Genomic DNA, 20,464 nt, shown 5'->3' with positions numbered 1-20,464 from the left:
AGGGCCGGGGGAAGCCCAGCACCGACGGAGGTGCTGGGCACGCCCCCAACAGTGAAGTCGCCGGCCACAGACGCTCTCTATAGTAGCGTCTGTGGGTCGCACCGCCCCCTAAAATGACGTAGGCGTGGCCACACACCCCAATTTGCGTGGCCGCGCCCCGTTTCGGCCACTTGCGCGCACATGTGCCCCCGGAGTCCAGCGCCCTGCCCCTTTTCACTCCTAGAGTGAACACTATGTACCTGAATGGCCTGATCTCGCAGAAGATGGGCTGCTTGGATTAGACCATTGTACACGGCTCATAGTTCCAGAATGTTTATTTGAAGCACGGATTCCAGACATGACCACCTTCCTTGGAAGGTTTCCCCTTGGGTGACTGCGCCCCAACCCCCGGAGACTTGCATCCATGGTTAGAAGGATCCAGTTTTGAACCGCGAACCGGCGGCCCTCCAGGTGGTGAGGCATTTGCAGCCACCAGAGGAGTGAAATCCTTGCTTTCGGCGACAGACGTATCCTCTGGTGCATGTGGAGATGAGATCCCGACCACTTGTCCAGGAGATCCAGTTGGAAGGACAGAGCATGAAATTGTCCGTACTGTAAAGCCTCATAGGAGGCAGCCATCTTCCCCAGAAGGCGAATGCACTGATGAACCGATACCCGGGAAGGCTTCAAGACATCCCGGACCATTGATTGCATCACCAACGCTTTCTCCATCGGTAAAAACACCCTCTGCACATCCGTGTCGAGGATCATTCCCAGGAAAGACAATCTCAGTGTCAGTTCCAAATGTGACTTTGGAAGGTTCAGGATCCACCAGTGATCCCTGAGCAGTCGAGTCGTGAGAGCAATGGACTGCAACAACTTCTCCCTGGACACTGCCTTTATTAGCAGATCGTCCAGGTACGGAATAATGTTCACTCCCTGTCTGCAGAGGAGAACCATCATCTCTGCCATCACCTTGGTAAACACTAGGGTGGCCAATCCCAGGATAGAGATCGGCGGAATTTGAGGCCAAAAATGACGGGATTTGAATCCCGGGATTGGAGCCTTCAATCCCGGGATTCACGTGCGCATGCGCACTATTGATTCTTGACCGGGCAGCGCCGCTGAGCACTAGTGATCGGCTCAGCCTCAGACGCTGCCCTGCTGTGTGCGGCGTGACGTCAGCGATGTCGCACTGCACAGCCCCTTTCCAGCTATGGCCGCTCCTTCTCCCACATCCGCCCTCCAATGCGCCTACCAGCCCTCCATAATTTTAAAGTAACAAGGACTCTAAAGCAGGTGGACTGTGAGTGATACTCACGCTACGCTGCTCTGCTGCCTGCCTCTGGACCCCTCTATTCCATAGTGAGTATTATATTATTATATATATATATATATATATATATATATATATATATATATATATATATATATATAAAGAATTAATTAATGCTGCAGCACTCTGAGTCTTTTAAACCTCAAAGGTGTATTGGAAAAATCACATCACCTTTGATGTTTAAACGACTCAGAGTGCTGCAGCATTAATTTATCCCATTGCTTCCATCACTGAGGGCACTTTATCCCCTGAAGCAGAGTGTGAGTGTATGTGTCTATATCTATCTCTATCTATCTCTATCTATATCTCTATATAATATATCTCAATCCCCGGGATTGGAAAAATGGCCCGGGATTGCCCTCCCTAGTAAACACCTTCGGTGCCATGGACAGGCCAAAAGGCAGTGCCTGGAACGGATAGTGACAGTCTAGCAGGGTGAATCAGAGATAAGCCTGATGTGGCGGCCAAATCGGAATGTGGAGGTACACATCCCTGATATCAAGGGATACCAGGAATTCCCCCTCCTCCAGACCTGAGATCACCACTCTCAGAGACTCCATTTTGAATTTGAACACCCTCAGATAAGGGTTTAACGATTTCAAGTTCAAAATCGGCCTGACTGAACCATCCAGTTTTGGTACAACGAAAAGGTAAGAATAGTAACCCTTGTTTTGCATATGAGGTGGAACTGGGACAAAGACCCGAGACTTCAAATTTTTGGATGGCTTCCTCTAGGACAGCCCTGTGCCAGTAAAGCTGGCAAGCCCAACTTGAAGAATCGGTGAGGCAGGAGTTCCTGAAACTCCAGCCTGTACCCCTGGGACACAATATCTTGTACCCAGGGATCCAGGCCGGACAACACCCAGACGTGGCTGGAACGTCTGAGCCTCACCCCCACCAGGCCCGTCCTCCAGGCTGTGTGGTCCATCGTCATGCTGAGGATTTTGAGGTACCAGAAGCAGGCTTCTGGTCCTGGGAACCTGCAGTAGCAGGTTTTTGGGATTTTGCACGACCTTCTCTAAAGAAGGTGTTAGAAGGCTTGGCCTTTTTTGTTTTAGCTGTCCGAAAGGACTGGGATGGAAATGAAGAAAAGGGTTTCTTCGTAGCAGGCATAACTGAGGGAAGAAAAGGTGACCTACCCGCGGTTGCCGTGGAAATCCACGCATCCCCAAATAGAGCCTGACCTGTGTAGGGTAGGTTCTCCACACTTCTACTGGATTCCGCCTCGGACGACCATTGGCGTAGCCAGAGTCCTCTGCGAGCTGATACAGACATGGAAGATATCCCTGCAGACATCGTACCCAGGTCTTTCATGGACTCTACCATGAATCCCACAGAATCCTGTATATTACGTAAAAATAATTAACCGTCATACTATCCATTGTATCCAATTCCTCAAGTTACATGCCCGACCACTTTACTATAGCTTTAGAGATTCATGCAAAGGCAATAGTAGGCCGTAGCACGGCCCCTGAAGCCGTGTACATGGATTTGAGCGTAGTGTCAATCTTCCGATCAGCTAGTTCTTTTAAAGAGGTAGATCCAGGGACAGGCAAAACCACCTTCTTTGACAGTCTGGAAACAGATGCGTCAACTATGGGTGGAGTTTACCATTTTTATTTATTTTTTTATTTTTTTTCCGATCCTCGACCGGGAAGGGAAAAACAACCTTTCTTGGGATCTGGAATTTCTCAGGGGTTTCCCAGGATTTTTCAAATATAGCGTTTAATTCTTTAGATGCAGGGAAGGTTAGCGAGGCTCTCTTATTGTCAGTGAAGTAAGCCTCCTCAACCTGCTCAGGTGTTGTGTCAGCAATATTTAACATCTCTAATGGCCTCAATCATCAACTGCACCCCTTTTGCAAAGGGATGCCACCCCCCGCCGCCCATCACTGCCTGCCGTGTCAGAGTCGGTATCCGTGTCATGTTGTATAATCTGGGCAAGGGCACGTTTCTGATGGGCCCTACTCACTGGCCGAGGTGCCCGACGCGCATCGTTCATCGCTTAAGTCTCCACACTGAAAGATATGAACGAGATCTCGTTCATTTATGAACGAGATCGTTCATCTCTTTCAAAATATCGGCCAGTGTGTAGGGCCCATGAGAGTGTATGCTAGGGGACTTTGGCCAGGTTCTGTTCCTATCCCTTCAAACTGCCATAGATTTTAAAACCAGAGTTTCATTCTCAGTATAAGCTATTCTAGTAGAGATCTGAGCAATCATACCCTTAATAGAGGATAACCACTCAGGCTCATTATCAGGGATCTGAGACAAGACAGTACAATCCTGTGTACATGGAATGTTCTCCTGAGGAGGGATTCTCCTCCGCACATATGACACAAAGTCCCTAGACATGGCTATGTGAGACAGTACAAACACCCACAACACACACCACAGGGAAATGACAGACAGTCTTCCCCCCTCCCCAATAATGCAAAAGAGATTGGAGCCAACCCACACACAGCGCTTTTTTAAATAGAGTAAATTCCACTACCCATCGCTTACGGTGTACCTAAATAGACTACACAGTATGTAGACTCGCCTCCCCTCTACAACCCCCTGGTACCGCACAGGACCGCTGGAGTTGCTTGGAGGGACAGCTCTCCCCGTCAGCATCTCTCACAGGAATCTGCAGGCAGGAAAATGGCGCTGAACGCTGCTGGGTCCGCTCTTTGAAACTTCGCCCCCTAAACATGGTGCTGCTTCCCGCTCCACATACCTTTATACTGGCCTGAGGATTCAGCTGGCAGCGTTACCGGAGGTCCCTGACAGACTTCTGACCAGTTAAGGGTACAGTGCTGGCTCAGGGCGCCCCTCACAGCGCCACACTATATACCGCTGAGCCGCCGGAGTGCAGTCCGTACTGCGCTCCCACCATCTTCACACCGGCTCCCCGCTTGCAAGGGGGACAGGTGACTCACTCACCACTGGAATCTTCTGGCTCTGTAAGGGGCTGGCAGCATGCTGCAGGGGTGAGCGGTCACCTGTGGCGGCCAACGATAATCACCCTCAGGAGCTCGGTGTCCTGTCAGCGGAGATAGTGGCTTGTACACTCCTCCCCTCCACCCCTTAGTCCCCTGAAGCAGGGAGGCTATTGCCCATCACACAAAAAAAAAACCCACACACCCCAAAACCCACCACTAAAGAAGCTCTAAGAGCTCCCTTAGCTGTGACCGGATCCTCCAGGCACACTTTTTTAAACAGAGTCTGGTAGAGGGGAAACAGAGGGAGAAGCCAGTCCACACTACTAAACTCTTAAAGTGCCAATGGCTCCTGGTGGACCCTTCTCTACCCCATGGTACTAATGTGGACTCCATCATCCTCTAGGACATAAGAAGGAAAAAAAAATAATATATATATATTTTTTTATTTTTTTTATTAATAAGTAATAAATAATAAATAAGTGGGCACACTGTCCACTTTGGGTATCAAAGCGGGAGTTTGGACGCTCAAAGCAGAAGTTAAGAATGTTTTAGTTATTGTAGGTCGCTAAACCTGGTCTGTTTGGCAGCAACATCCGCAATGTGCATGGGCGGACAAACATCAATTGAATAGCGACAATTATTTGGGCATCTAAACAGGATTTTTAGATGCCCAAAACAATTTTATCAACCCCTCCAGTGGCCAAATCAAGCGTTTGTTTTTTCTTCTTATGCTGTGATAATTAAATAAACGCCCAATGTATCAATTCAGTTATTGTTCTGATCGGTGCGAGTGCCGCAGATGCACACATACCGGCTAGCAGCCTCCTGAAGTTGCGAGCAAAAATACACAGAGTCTGGCATTTGGGTGCCCAAACAACTTCTTGTTGTGCACATTAGTTTAGAAGTAGTGCTTTCAAGCACAACAAGTATGACCATTAATGGGTGCATAGTTATCCATTATCACAGCACAAAAACTGAATCACCCCCAAATTATGTTGATCCTGCATATTTCTCTATCGTCCTAGTGGATGCTGGGGTTCCTGAAAGGACCATGGGGAATAGCGGCTCCGCAGGAGACAGGGCACAAAAAGTAAAGCTTTTCCAGATCAGGTGGTGTGCACTGGCTCCTCCCCCTATGACCCTCCTCCAGACTCCAGTTAGATTTTTGTGCCCGGCCGAGAAGGGTGCAATCTAGGTGGCTCTCCTAAAGAGCTGCTTAGAAAAAGTTTAGCTTAGGTTTTTTATTTTACAGTGAGTCCTGCTGGCAACAGGATCACTGCAACGAGGGACTGAGGGGAGAAGAAGTGAACTCACCTGCGTGCAGGATGGATTGGCTTCTTGGCTACTGGACATCAGCTCCAGAGGGACGATCACAGGTACAGCCTGGATGGTCACCGGAGCCGCGCCGCCGGCCCCCTTGCAGATGCTGAAGTCAGAAGAGGTCCAGAATCGGCGGCTGAAGACTCCTGCAGTCTTCTAAAGGTAGCGCACAGCACTGCAGCTGTGCGCCATTTTCCTCTCAGCACACTTCACACGCAGTCACTGAGGGTGCAGGGCGCTGGGGGGGGGCGCCCTGGGAGGCAAATGTAACCTATATAAAGGCTAAAAATACCTCACATATAGCCCCCAGAGGCTATATGGAGATATTTAACCCCTGCCTGGATTCACTAAATAGCGGGAGACGAGCCCGCCAAAAAAGGGGCGGGGCCTATCTCCTCAGCACACGGCGCCATTTCCTCTCACAGCTCCGCTGGTCAGGACGGCTCCCAGGTCTCTCCCCTGCACTGCACTACAGAAACAGGGTAAAACAGAGAGGGGGGGCAAATTTATGGCGATATTTTGATATATATAAAGCAGCTATAAGGGAGCACTTATTATAAGGCTATCCCTGTTATATATAGCGCTTTTGGTGTGTGCTGGCAAACTCTCCCTCTGTCTCCCCAAAGGGCTAGTGGGTCCTGTCTTCGTTAGGAGCATTCCCTGTGTGTCTGCTGTGTGTCGGTACGTGTGTGTCGACATGTATGAGGACGATATTGGTGTGGAGGCGGAGCAATTGCCAAATATGAGGATGTCACCCCCTAGGGAGTCGACACCAGAATGGATGCCTTTATTTATGGAACTACGGGATAGTGTCAACACGCTAAAGCAGTCGTTTGACGACATGAGACGGCCGGACAATCAATTAGTGCCTGTCCAGGCGACTCAAACACCGTCAGGGGCTGTGAAACGCCCTTTGCCTCAGTCGGTCGACACAGACCCAGACACAGGCACTGACTCCAGTGGTGACGGTGACGAATCAACCGTATTTTCCAGTAGGGCCACACGTTATATGATTTTGGCAATGAAGGAGGCGTTACATTTAGCTGATACTACAGGTACCACTAAACAGGGTATTATGTGGGGTGTGAAAAAACTACCTATAGTTTTTCCTGAATCAGAAGAATTAAATGACGTGTGTAATGAAGCGTGGGTTGCCCCTGATAAAAAGCTGATAATTTCAAAGAAATTATTGGCATTATACCCTTTCCCGCCAGAGGTTAGGGAGCGCTGGGAAACACCTCCTAGGGTGGACAAGGCGCTAACACGCTTATCTAAACAAGTGGCGTTACCCTCTCCTGAGACGGCCGCACTTAAAGATCCATCAGATAGGAGGATGGAAAATATCCGAAAAAGTATATACACACACATGCAGGTGTTATACTACGACCAGCTATAGCGACTGCCTGGATGTGCAGTGCTGGGGTAGTTTGGTCAGAGTCCCTGATTGAAAATATTGATACCCTGGACAGGGACAATATTTTACTGTCGTTAGAACAAATAAAGGATGCATTTCTTTATATGCGTGATGCACAGAGGGATATCTGCACACTGGCATCACGGGTAAGTGCTATGTCCATTTCGGCCAGAAGAGCTTTATGGACGCGACAGTGGACAGGCGATGCGGATTCAAAACGGCATATGGAAGTTTTGCCGTATAAAGGGGAGGAGTTATTTGGAGTCGGTCTATCAGATTTGGTGGCCACGGCTACAGCCGGGAAATCCACCTTTCTACCTCAAGTCACTCCCCAACAGAAAAAGGCACCAACTTTTCAACCGCAGCCCTTTCGTTCCTTTAAAAATAAGAGAGCAAAGGGCTATTCATATCTGCCACGAGGCAGAGGTCGAGGGAAGAGACAGCAACAGGCAGCTCCTTCCCAGGAACAGAAGCCCTCCCCGGCTTCTACAAAAGCCTCAGCATGACGCTGGGGCTTCTCAAGCGGACTCGGGGACGGTGGGTGGTCGTCTCAAAAATTACAGCGCGCAGTGGGCTCACTCGCAGGTAGATCCCTGGATCCTGCAGATAATATCTCAGGGGTACAGGTTGGAATTAGAGACAGATCCACCTCGCCGTTTCCTGAAGTCTGCTTTACCAACGTCCCCCTCCGAAAGGGAGACGGTTTTGGAAGCCATTCACAAGCTGTACTCTCAGCAGGTGATAGTCAAGGTACCTCTTCTACAACAAGGGAAGGGGTATTATTCCACTCTTTTTGTGGTACCGAAGCCGGATGGCTCGGTAAGGCCTATTCTAAATCTGAAGTCCTTGAACCTGTACATAAAGAAGTTCAAGTTCAAGATGGAGTCACTCAGAGCAGTGATAGCGAACCTGGAAGAGGGGGACTTTATGGTATCCTTGGACATCAAGGATGCGTATCTCCACGTTCCAATTTACCCCTCACACCAGGGGTACCTCAGGTTCGTTGTACAAAACTGTCACTATCAGTTTCAGACGCTGCCGTTCGCATTGTCCACGGCACCTCGGGTCTTTACAAAGGTAATGGCCGAGATGATGATTCTTCTTCGAAGAAAAGGCATATTAATTATCCCATACTTGGACGATCTCCTAATAAGGGCAAGGTCCAGAGAACAGCTAGAGATGGGATTAGCACTGTCTCAAGAAGTGCTAAAACAGCACGGGTGGATTCTGAATATTCCAAAATCCCAGTTAATGCCGACAACTCGTCTGCTGTTCCTAGGGATGATTCTGGACACGGTTCAGAAAAAGGTTTTTCTCCCGGAGGAAAAAGCCAAGGAGTTATCCGAGCTTGTCAGGAACCTCCTAAAACCAGGAAAGGTGTCTGTACATCAATGCACAAGAGTCCTGGGAAAAATGGTGGCTTCTTACGAAGCAATTCCATTCGGCAGATTCCACGCAAGAATTTTCCAAAGGGATCTGTTGGACAAATGGTCAGGGTCGCATCTTCAGATGCACCTGCGGATAACCCTGTCTCCAAGGACAAGGGTGCCTCTTCTGTGGTGGTTGCAGAGTGCTCATCTATTGGAGGGCCGCAGATTCGGCATACAGGATTGGATCCTGGTGACCACGGACGCCAGCCTGAGAGGCTGGGGAGCAGTCACACAAGGAAGAAACTTCCAGGGAGTATGGACGAGCCTGGAAACGTCTCTTCACATAAACATTCTGGAACTAAGAGCAATATACAATGCTCTAAGCCAGGCAGAACCTCTGCTTCAGGGAAAACCGGTGTTGATCCAGTCGGACAACATCACGGCAGTCGCCCATGTGAACAGACAGGGCGGCACAAGAAGCAGGAGTGCAATGGCAGAAGCTGCAAGGATTCTTCGCTGGGCAGAGAATCATGTGATAGCACTGTCAGCAGTGTTCATCCCGGGAGTGGACAACTGGGAAGCAGACTTCCTCAGCAGACACGATCTTCACCCGGGAGAGTGGGGACTTCATCCAGAAGTCTTCCACTTGCTGGTAACCCGTTGGGAAAGACCAATGGTGGACATGATGGCGTCTCGCCTCAACAAAAAACTGGACAGGTATTGCGCCAGGTCAAGAGATCCGCAGGCAATAGCTGTGGACGCGCTGGTAACGCCTTGGGTGTACCAGTCGGTGTATGTATTTCCTCCTCTGCCTCTCATACCAAAAGTATTGAGAATTATACGGCAAAGAGGCGTAAGAACGATACTAGTGGTTCCGGATTGGCCAAGAAGGACTTGGTACCCGGAACTTCAAGAGATGATCACGGAAGATCCGTGGCCTCTACCTCTAAGGAGGGACTTGCTTCAGCAGGGTCCCTGTCTGTTTCAAGACTTACCGCGGCTGCGTTTGACGGCATGGCGGTTGAACGCCGGATCCTAAAGGAAAAAGGCATGCCGGAAGAAGTCATTCCTACTTTGATTAAAGCAAGGAAGGAAGTAACCGTGCAACATTATCACCGAATTTGGCGAAAATATGTTGCGTGGTGCGAAGATCGGAGTGCTCCGACGGAGGAATTTCAACTGGGTCGATTCCTACATTTCCTGCAATCAGGATTGTCTATGGGTCTCAAATTGGGATCTATTAAGGTTCAAATTTCGGCCCTGTCGATTTTCTTTCAAAAAGAATTGGCTTCAGTCCCTGAAGTCCAGACCTTTGTTAAGGGAGTGCTACATATACAGCCTCCTGTGGTGCCTCCAGTGGCACCGTGGGATCTCAATGTGGTTTTGGACTTTCTAAAATCTCATTGGTTTGAACCACTAAAGAAGGTGGATTTGAAATATCTCACATGGAAAGTGACCATGCTTCTAGCCCTGGCTTCGGCCAGGAGAGTGTCAGAACTGGCAGCTTTATCTTACAAAAGCCCATATCTGATTTTCCATTCGGACAGGGCAGAACTGCGGACTCGTCCGCATTTTCTCCCTAAGGTGGTGTCAGCATTTCATCTGAACCAGCCTATTGTAGTGCCTGCGGCTACAAGTGACTTGGAGGACTCCAAGTTACTGGACGTTGTCAGAGCATTAAAAATATATATTGCAAGGACAGCTGGAGTCAGAAAATCTGACTCGTTGTTTATATTGTATGCACCCAACAAGATGGGTGCTCCTGCGTCTAAGCAGACGATTGCTCGTTGGATCTGTAGCACAATCCAACTTGCACATTCTGTGGCAGGCCTGCCACAGCCTAAATCTGTAAAGGCCCACTCCACAAGGAAGGTGGGCTCATCTTGGGCGGCTGCCCGAGGGGTCTCGGCATTACAACTTTGCCGAGCAGCTACGTGGTCAGGGGAGAACACGTTTGTAAAATTTTACAAATTTGATACTCTGGCTAAGGAGGACCTGGAGTTCTCTCATTCGGTGCTGCAGAGTCATCCGCACTCTCCCGCCCGTTTGGGAGCTTTGGTATAATCCCCATGGTCCTTTCAGGAACCCCAGCATCCACTAGGACGATAGAGAAAATAAGATTTTACTTACCGATAAATCTATTTCTCGGAGTCCGTAGTGGATGCTGGGCGCCCATCCCAAGTGCGGATTATCTGCAATAATTGTACATAGTTATTGTTAACTAATTCGGGTTATTGTTGAAGGAAGCCATCTTTCAGAGGCTCCGCTGTTATCATACTGTTAACTGGGTTTAGATCACAAGTTGTACGGTGTGATTGGTGTGGCTGGTATGAGTCTTACCCGGGATTCAAAATCCTCCCTTATTGTGTACGCTCGTCCGGGCACAGTACCTAACTGGAGTCTGGAGGAGGGTCATAGGGGGAGGAGCCAGTGCACACCACCTGATCTGGAAAAGCTTTACTTTTTGTGCCCTGTCTCCTGCGGAGCCGCTATTCCCCATGGTCCTTTCAGGAACCCCAGCATCCACTACGGACTCCGAGAAATAGATTTATCGGTAAGTAAAATCTTATTTTTTGTTTGTAGACCCAAGGGGGTGCGTACTTAAATACGTAGATGATCTCAGGGCTGCTGTAAGTGCAACTTCCGCACACATTAGACTGCATTCATAACGAACAATTAAATCAACCCGTAGTGCAGCATACACCAGCCCATGAGTGCAATCCAGTACAGGTGGGAATGCAGCATCACAGGGATAGATACAAGTAAGTGCGATGGTATGCCTGGATCATATATGGGGCCGGTATGAATGGTCGACAGTCATTAGGTCGACCACTATGAGTCAATATTGGCTTGGTCGACACATGAAAAGGTCGACACTAGGTTTTTATTACTTTTTTTGTGTCTATTTTTCTGTGAAGTGACTGGGAACCCCAATTAGTGCACCGCTTCGCTCGCCATGCTTCAGGCATGGTGCCTTCGCTCCGCTAGCCACAGATTACCGTTCCAATCGTAGTCCACATGGATCATAAAGTATGGAAAAGTTCAACAAAAGAAAAAAAAAAATTTAAAAAACTCATGTCGACCTTTTCATGTGTCGACCATGTGTCCATGTCGTGGTCGACCTAATGACTGTCAACCATAACATGGTCGACCATCATATATGTATATACCGCAGCCCAGATAGATCAATAAACTCCATGGGGCTGCCAACTAAAATGTGCGACTAACGGCAAAAACAGTACAATTTATGTAAAGTAGCATGGGCATTACCCTAAATAAATGGAACCAAAGGCTCTGTATAGACATACCATTGCATGGCAAGAGACTGGCAGCCAAATGGCCACTGTAGCAACAGTCCTCACATTACTACACAGTGGCAAGTTCTCCAGCCCCAGGATCACCCTGGGACTGGGGCTGTAGAGACCACCCAGGTTACACAGCACAAAGATCTGTATCTCCAGGGTTGTTATTATTATTATTATTATTATTATTATTATTATTATTATTATTTATAACCAGTTATAACACATATTCTGCAGCGCTTTACAGAGAATATTTGCTCATTCACATCAGTCCCTGCCCCAGTGGAGCTTACAATCTATATTCCCTACCACATGTACACACCTTCACACTAAGGCTAATTTTTGTTGGAAGCCAATTAACGTACAATTACATCAGGGGGAGGAGCCACAACACAAGGTGGAGGAGCTAGTCAAGCAGGATAATTCCTCTACTATCCACGACACCAGCTATTACCTTTAGTAATCAGGTGGCGAGCGAAGCGAGCCTGCGAGGGTACTTTTTGGGTACCCTGTTCGGCCGTAACTCCTCCCCCTGGTGACATGTCTCCTCCCCTAGTGACATCAGAAGGTCCCGTCTCCCACTCCAATTTATTATTATTTATTGTTACATTTTATTTATAAGGCGCCACATGTGTTTCACAGCGCCGTACAAAGGACAGTACAGGGGACAAAATATTGCATTACAGTAAATAAATAACAGAAATAGAGTACAGACCCAACCATTAACCTACTAGTATATTTTTGGAGTGTGGGAGCAAACCGGAGTACCCGGAGGAAACCCACGCAAGTACGGGGAGAATATACAAACTACGCAGTTAGAGCCATGGTGGGAATCAAACCCATGACCTTAGGGTTGGTTCTATATCGGAGTGGCTGAAGGGACCTTGTGACGTATTGAGGGGAGGAGCTACGTCACCAGGGGGAGGAGCTACGGGCGAACAGGGTACCCGAAAAGTACGCTCGCCACGCTTCGGGCACGGTGGCTCGCTCCGCTTACCACCTAATTACTAAAGGTAATAGTTGGTGGCGTGGATAGTAGAGTAACTATCCCGCTGGCCTAGCTCCTCCCCTTGGCGTCGTAACTCCTCCCCCTTACGAAAAAGGTCCCTTAGCCCACTTGATTCTAGCATCTACCATGACCTTAGTGCTAACCATTCCACCATCCATACTGCCCCAGGGTTACACAGCATACAGACCCCCAGACAAGACGTCACACAGCGCAGACAACCCCAGGGTCACACAGCGCAGAGACCTGCATCTCCAGGGTCCCACAGTACAGAGACCCCCCCCCCGGTTACGGAGCACAGACGGCAGCCGGGTTACACAACAGAGACCCCCAGGGTCACAGCACAGAGATCCACAGCTCCGGGGGCTACACAGCACAGACCCCATGTTGATATCCAGAAACACCCAGCAATACCTGGGAACTACACCACAGATAGAGCAGGCACCCTGCACACCAGACACAAGTACCTGCTGCATTAAGACATAGAAGACAGGACGCCCTTTTCCTCATCTCCCCCATTGTAATGAGGACACACCAGCCGCTATGCTCTAGGCCATCCCAGCCCTCCCACCCACCGCTGTCAGCAGGGCCCAGACCACACAGAGACCCCCATATATAACATCATCGGACCTGACCTGGTCCTGGCCGCTCCGTGTACCACCCGCGGTATTGCGATATCCCCGGCGCTCCGGGATGCCGGGCTCTGCGACCTTTCGGCTACTGCCCGTTTGAACTCGTCAACTGCGTAGTATCCTTAAACCTGATTGGTTATCTGAGCAACGGCGACGGCCACTCGCTGATTGGCCAGTTTGAACGCAGTAGGTGTGGCCAGAGGAAAAGCTGAGAATTCAGCTTCAGCTGCTGTGTCACCCTGTCAGTCAGTCAGTGGTGCAGTGTCAGTCAGTGGACAAGGATTCCAGGGCGGCACTTTCCAGACTTGTAAGTACTTAAAAGTCTGGAGAGTGCTGCCCCTGAATCCTTGTGATAGATATATATATATATATATATATATATATATATATATATATATATATATATATATATATATACACACACACTCTCTAACACAGGTTCTCAAACTCGGTCCTCAGGACCCCACACGGTTCATGTTTTGCAGGTTGCATGTAGATTTTTAAAATGTGACAGTTGGTGATACACAGTGCAGCTGCTGGGTGACCTGCAAAACATGAACCGTGTGGGGTCCTGAGGACCGAGTTTGAGAACCACTGCTCTATATTAAATATATATCTCTTTCTCAAGAGTACCAAAATATCTGCTCATCTGTCACCTCTGGGGTATCCGGCTGATACTATAGGTCAACCTTTAAAAGGTCGACAAGCAATTGGTCGACATGCTTATGTTCAGGCGGTCGACAGGTTCGAGTGGTCGACGTGACAAAGGTCGACACAACGTATGGTCGACATGATATTTTTTGACATTTTTCCCCAATTTTTAGGACTTTTTCATACTTTACCATCCACGTGGGCTACTATTGGGAATAGCAACCTTGCCCGAAGTTCGCTCATCATGCGAGGGGACGCAGTGCACTAATTGGGGGTCCACATGCTGGAAGGGACATTTTGACAGAAGAAGAAAAAAATACTCATGTAGACCTTTTTATATGTCGACCTTTTGACTATGCTGACCTTGTGCATGTCGACCATTCGGTATCGATCGAGACATTGAAGTCCTTCTGACTGTTAACCCTTTGAACAATAACCTACCTCTGGGACCTTTTTCTTACATTTTGGGTACCCTGTTTTGGCCTTGCTCCTCCCCCTGATGACATCAGAGGTCCTTTCCTCTACTTGGTTTTAGCCATAACCGTGCAGGTATGGCAACAGGGGAAAATATAACCTCGCAAGCCACAGCACCCACAGCGTGGCGAGCGTACTAGCGCTCACCACTCTACCGGCATCTTGGTGGCCGGGATGCCGGCGTCGGTACAATGACGGCCAGCTTCCCGAACATCGGTATCTCAAACCGATCCCTATAGGTATTAGGCAGGTAGAATCATATAAGATAGATAATGACATAGGCAGATAGATACATATGAGTTATTTCTCTTACGTCCTAGAGGATGCTGGGGTCCACATTAGTACCATGGGGTATAGACGGGTCCACTAGGAGCCATGGGCACTTTAAGACTTTGATAGTGTGGGCTCCTACCAGAATTAGTTTAGAAAATGTGCCAGGAGGAGCTGGTCACCACTATGGGAGCTCCTAGAGCTTTTCTGGTTTTATTATTTTATTTTAAGATGTTCGGCACATGGAGGCATCTGGCAACAGCCTCCCTGCTTCGTGGGACTTAGGGGGGAGTAGTATCCAACCCTTGAGGTTAATAGCCACTATCTCCGCTGACAGGACACTGAGCTCCTGAGGGTGTCGATCGCAGGCCCCCGAGGCGACCGCTCGCTCTCGCAGCACTGCTGCCACCCCCTAACAGAGCCAGAAGACGTCGGTGGTGAGTAGGAAGCCGGTGCCCCGACAAGCGGGGAGCCGGTGAGAATGGCGGCATCAGGGTGGGAGCGCAGCGCTGAAGCTGCACTCCATGAGAGCTCAGCGTTACTGTAGTGCGACCTTGTGAGGGGCGCCCTGGGCCAGCGACAATACCCTAAAACTGGTCACTAAGGCTAACAGGGACTCTGGGCTACTGCTAGTCACAATGACCTCAGGCCAGTATAATCCTTAGAAGTGCGGGAAGACGCGCCATTACAAGTAGTGATGTGCACCGGAAATTTTTCGGGTTTTGTGTTTTGGTTTTGGATTCGGGTCCGCGGCCATGTTTCTCTGACGTCCTAGTGGATGCTGGGAACTCCGTAAGGATCATGGGGAATAGACGGGCTCCGCAGGAGACTGGGCACACTATAAGAAAGATTTGGTACTACCTGGTGTGCACTGGCTCCTCCCTCTATGCCCCTCCTCCAGACCTCAGTTAGATTTCTGTGCCCGGCCGAGCTGGATGCACACTAGGGGCTCTCCTGAGAAAGTATAGGTTAGTTTTTTTATTTTACAGTGAGACCTGCTGGCAACAGGCTCACTGCAACGAGGGAGAAGAAGCGAACCTACCTGCTTGCAGCTAGCTTGGGCTTCTTAGGCTACTGGACACCATTAGCTCCAGAGGGATCGACCGCAGGACCCGTCCTTGGTGTTCGTTCCCGGAGCCGGAGCCGCGCCGCCGTCCCCCTTACAGAGCCAGAAGCAAGAAGATGGTCCGGAAAATCAGCGGCAGAAGACTTCAGTCTTCAATAAATAGTGGAAAACTGCTCTAATCAAGCTGGTAACAATCCCCAGGTGCTGCGGGAGGGGGTTACTCTAGACAAGAAATACAAAAGATATTTTTCCCACGCACTCTGCTGGCTGTTAGTAAGAAGAACTATATACTATGTAATAATAGGAAATTTAAAGCTCTTCGTTACATATGTTTTGCAAAAGATATGATAAACCTCCAGGCCTGAAGTGGCCTGGAGGCTTATCATATCTTTTGCAAAACATATGTAACGAAGAGCTCTAAATTTCCTATTATTACATAGTATATAGTTCTTCTTACTAACAGCCAGCAGAGTGCGTGGGAAAAATCCCTTTTGTATTTCTTGACTTCAGTCTTCACCAAGGTAGCGCACAGCACTGCAGCTGTGCGCCATTGCTCCTCATACACACTTCACACTCCGGTCACTGAGGGTGCAGGGCGCTGGGGGGGGGGGCGCCCTGAGCAGCAATAAAATCACCTTGGCTGGCAAAATAACCACAATATATAGCCCCAGAGGTTATATATGTGGTTATTACCCCTGCCAGAATACAGAAAAAAGCGGGAGAAAAGTCCGCCGAAAAGGGGCGGAGCCATCTCCCTCAGCACACTGGCGCCATTTCTCCCTCACAGTTCCGCTGGAAGGAAGCTCCCTAACTCTCCCCTGCAGTCTACACTACAGAAAAGGGTAAAAAAGAGAGGGGGGGCACAAATTTGAGGCGCAGTAAATATTATAGCAGCTATAGGGGACATAATTCAGTTAGTCCCTGCATTATATAGCGCTCTGGTGTGTGCTGACATACTCTCTCTCTGTCTCCCCAAAGGGCTTTTGTGGGGTCCTGTCTCCTTTAAGAGCATTCCCTGTGTGTGTGTGTGTGTGTGTGTGTGTGTGTGTGTGTGTGTGTGTGTGTGTGTGTGTGTGTGTGTGTGTGTGTGTGTGTGTGCGGTGTGTCGGTACGGCTGTGTCGACATGTTTGATGAGGAGACTTATGTGGAGGCGGAGCAGATGCCGATAAATGTGATGTCACCCCCTGCGGGGCAGACACCTGAGTGGATGGACTTATGGAAGGAATTACGCGCAAGTGTCGACTCCTTACATAAAAAATTTGACGACATGCCAAATGCGGGACAGCCGGCTTCTCAGCTCGTGCCTGCCCAGGCAATTCAAAGGCCATCAGGGGCTCTAAAAAGCCCACTACCTCAGATGGCAGACACAGATGTCGACACGGATACTGATACCAGTGTCGACGATGATGAGTCAAATTTAATGTCCACTAGGGCCATTCGTTGTATGATTGAGGCAATGAAAGAGGATTTACACATTTATGATATAAACCCAGGTACCTAAAAAAAGGGTATTATGTTTGGGGAGAAAAAACTCCCAGTAGATTTTCCCCCATCTGAAGAATTAAATGAAGTGTGTGAAGAAGCGTGGGCTTTCCCTGATAAAAAATTGGTGATTTCAAAAAAATTACTAATGGCGTTCCCTTTCTCGCCAGAGGATAGGTCACGTTGGGAAACTCCCCCTAGGGTGGATAAAGCGCTTACACGTTTGTCTAAAAAGGTGGCACTACCGTCTCCGGATACGGCCGCCCTAAAGGAACCTGCTGATAGAAAGCAGGAAGCTATCCTAAAGTCTATATATACACACACTGGTGTTATACTGAGACCAGCTATTGCTTCAGCGTGGATGTGCAGTGCTGCTGCTGCTTGGTCAGATTCCCTGTCAGAAAATATTGACACCCTGGACAGGGACACTATATTGCTAACCGTAGAGCATATAAAAGACTCAGTCTTGTACATGAGAGATGCACAGAGGGAGATCTGCCGGCTGGCATCTAGAATAAGTGCATTGTCCATTTCTGCTAGGAGAGGCTTATGGACTCGGCAGTGGACAGGGGATGCAGATTCTAAAAGGCACATGGAAGTTTTGCCTTATAAGGGTGAGGAGTTATTCGGGGATGGTCTCTCAGACCTTGTTTCCACAGCAACAGCTGGGAAGTCAGCATTTTTGCCCCATGTCCCCTCACAGCCTAAGAAAACGCCGTATTATCAGGTACAGTCCTTTCAACCCCAGAAAAACAGGCGGGGAAAAGGCGGGTCCTTTCTGTCTAGAGGCAGAGGAAGGGGAAAAAAGCTGCACCACGCAGCAGGTTCACAGGAACAAAAGTCCTCCCCCGCTTCTTCCAAATCCGCCGCATGACGGTGGGGCTCCACAGGCGGAGCCAGGTACGGTGGGGGGCCGCCTCAAAAATTTCAGCGATCAGTGGGTTCGCTCACGGGTGGATCCCTGGATCCTTCAAGTAGTATCTCAGGGGTACAAGCTGGAATTCGAGGTGCCTCCCCCCCGCCGTTTCCTCAAATCGGCCTTACCGACAACTCCCTCGGGCAGGGAGGCTGTACTAGAGGCAATTCACAAGCTGTATTCCCAGCAGGTGATAGTCAAAGTACCCCTACTTCAACAAGGACGGGGTTACTATTCCACACTGTTTGTGGTACCGAAACCGGACGGTTCGGTGAGACCCATTTTAAATTTGAAATCCTTGAACACATACATAAAAAGATTCAAGTTCAAGATGGAATCGCTCAGGGCGGTTATTGCAAGCCTGGACGAGGGGGATTACATGGTATCCCTGGACATCAAGGATGCTTACCTGCATGTCCCAATTTACCTTCCTCACCAGCAGTACCTCAGATTTGTGGTACAGGATTGCCATTACCAATTCCAGACACTACCGTTTGGACCGTCCACGGCACCGAGGGTGTTTACCAAGGTAATGGCAGAAATGATGATACTCCTTCGAAAAAAGGGAGTTTTAATTATCCCGTACTTGGACGATCTCCTAATAAAGGCGAGGTCCAGGGAGCAGTTACTGGTCGGAGTAGCACTATCTCGGGAAGTGCTACAACAGCATGGCTGGATTCTAAACATTCCAAAGTCACAACTGGTTCCTTCCACACGCTTACTGTTCCTGGGGATGATTCTGGACACAGAACAGAAAAAAGTGTTTCTCCCGCAGGAGAAAGCTAAGGAGCTGTCATCTCTAGTCAGAGACCTCCTAAAACCAAAACGGGTATCGGTGCATCACTGCACACGAGTCCTGGGAAAAATGGTGGCTTCGTACGAAGCAATTCCATTCGGCAGGTTCCATGCAAGGACCTTCCAGTGGGACCTCTTGGACAAGTGGTCGGGATCGCATCTTCAGATGCATCAACTGATAACCCTGTCTCCAAGGACCAGGGTGTCTCTACTGTGGTGGCTGCAGAGTGCTCATCTTCTAGAGGGCCGCAGATTCGGCATACAGGACTGGGTCCTGTTGACCACGGATGCCAGCCTTCGGGGCTGGGGCGCAGTCACACAGGGAAGAAATTTCCAGGGACTTTGGTCAAGTCAGGAGTCGTCCCTACACATAAACATTCTGGAACTGAGGGCCATTTACAATGCCCTAAGTCAGGCAAGGCCCCTGCTTCAAAACCAGCCGGTTCTGATCCAATCAGACAACATCACGGCAGTCGCCCATGTAAACCGACAGGGCGGCACAAGAAGCAGGGTGGCGATGGCAGAAGCCACAAGGATTCTCCGATGGGCGGAAAATCACGTACTAACACTGTCAGCAGTGTTCATTCCGGGAGTGGACAACTGGGAAGCAGACTTCCTCAGCAGACACGACCTACACCCGGGAGAGTGGGGACTTCATCCAGAAGTCTTCCTACTGTTGGTAAACCGTTGGGAAAGGCCACAGGTGGACATGATGGCGTCCCGCCTCAACAAAAAGCTAAAGAGATATTGCGCCAGGTCAAGGGACCCTCAGGCGATAGCTGTGGACGCTCTAGTGACACCGTGGGTGTACCAGTCGGTTTATGTGTTCCCTCCTCTGCCTCTCATACCAAAGGTACTGAGAATAATAAGAAGGCGAGGAGTAAGAACGATACTCGTGGTTCCGGATTGGCCAAGAAGAGCTTGGTACCCGGAACTTCAAGAAATGTTATCAGAGGACCCACGGCCTCTACCGCTCAGACAGGATCTGCTACAGCAGGGGCCCTGTCTGTTCCAAGACTTACCGCGGCTGCGTTTGACGGCATGGCAGTTGAATTCCGGATCCTAAAGGAAAAGGGCATTCCGGAGGAAGTCATTCCTACGCTGATAAAAGCCAGGAAAGAAGTAACCGCAAACCATTATCACCACATTTGGCGAAAATATGTTGCGTGGTGTGAGGCCAGGAAGGCCCCTACAGAGGAATTTCAACTGGGTCGTTTTCTGCACTTCCTACAGTCAGGAGTGACTATGGGCCTAAAATTGGGTTCCATTAAGGTCCAGCTTTCGGCTCTGTCGATTTTCTTCCAGAAAGAACTGGCTTCACTGCCTGAAGTTCAGACTTTTGTAAAGGGAGTGCTTCATATTCAGCCCCCTTTTGTGCCTCCTGTGGCACCTTGGGATCTCAATGTGGTGTTGAGTTTCCTAAAATCACATTGGTTTGAACCACTTAAAACCGTGGATCTGAAATATCTCACGTGGAAAGTGGTCATGTTATTGGCCTTGGCTTCGGCCAGGCGTGTGTCAGAATTG

The 20,464-nt window shown here is 49.2% G+C and overlaps 1 protein-coding gene across 9 annotated transcripts in view; it reads right to left on the bottom strand.

The window, feature by feature from the left end:
- The window catches only part of CKAP5 (cytoskeleton associated protein 5), a 334,214-nt gene extending 320,797 nt beyond the window's left edge, over nt 1-13,417 (bottom strand). For 5 of the 9 annotated variants that reach the window (XM_063944541.1, XM_063944547.1, XM_063944548.1 and 2 more), the window contains exon 1: nt 13,286-13,417. The gene's annotated coding sequence lies outside the window, so the exon portion shown is untranslated. Of the gene's footprint in view, nt 1-13,280 lie in introns of all 9 variants that reach the window. The other 4 variants (XM_063944545.1, XM_063944546.1, XM_063944549.1 and 1 more) reach the window with 2 other exon arrangements.
- Between the last annotated feature and the right edge of the window lie 7,047 nt (nt 13,418-20,464).

The sequence above is a fragment of the Pseudophryne corroboree genome, chromosome 11, assembly GCF_028390025.1.
Source record: "Pseudophryne corroboree isolate aPseCor3 chromosome 11, aPseCor3.hap2, whole genome shotgun sequence".
Taxonomy (NCBI): domain Eukaryota; kingdom Metazoa; phylum Chordata; class Amphibia; order Anura; family Myobatrachidae; genus Pseudophryne; species Pseudophryne corroboree.
The sequence above is the reverse complement of the archived record's forward strand: the minus strand, read 5'-3'. Positions and strand labels throughout refer to the sequence as shown.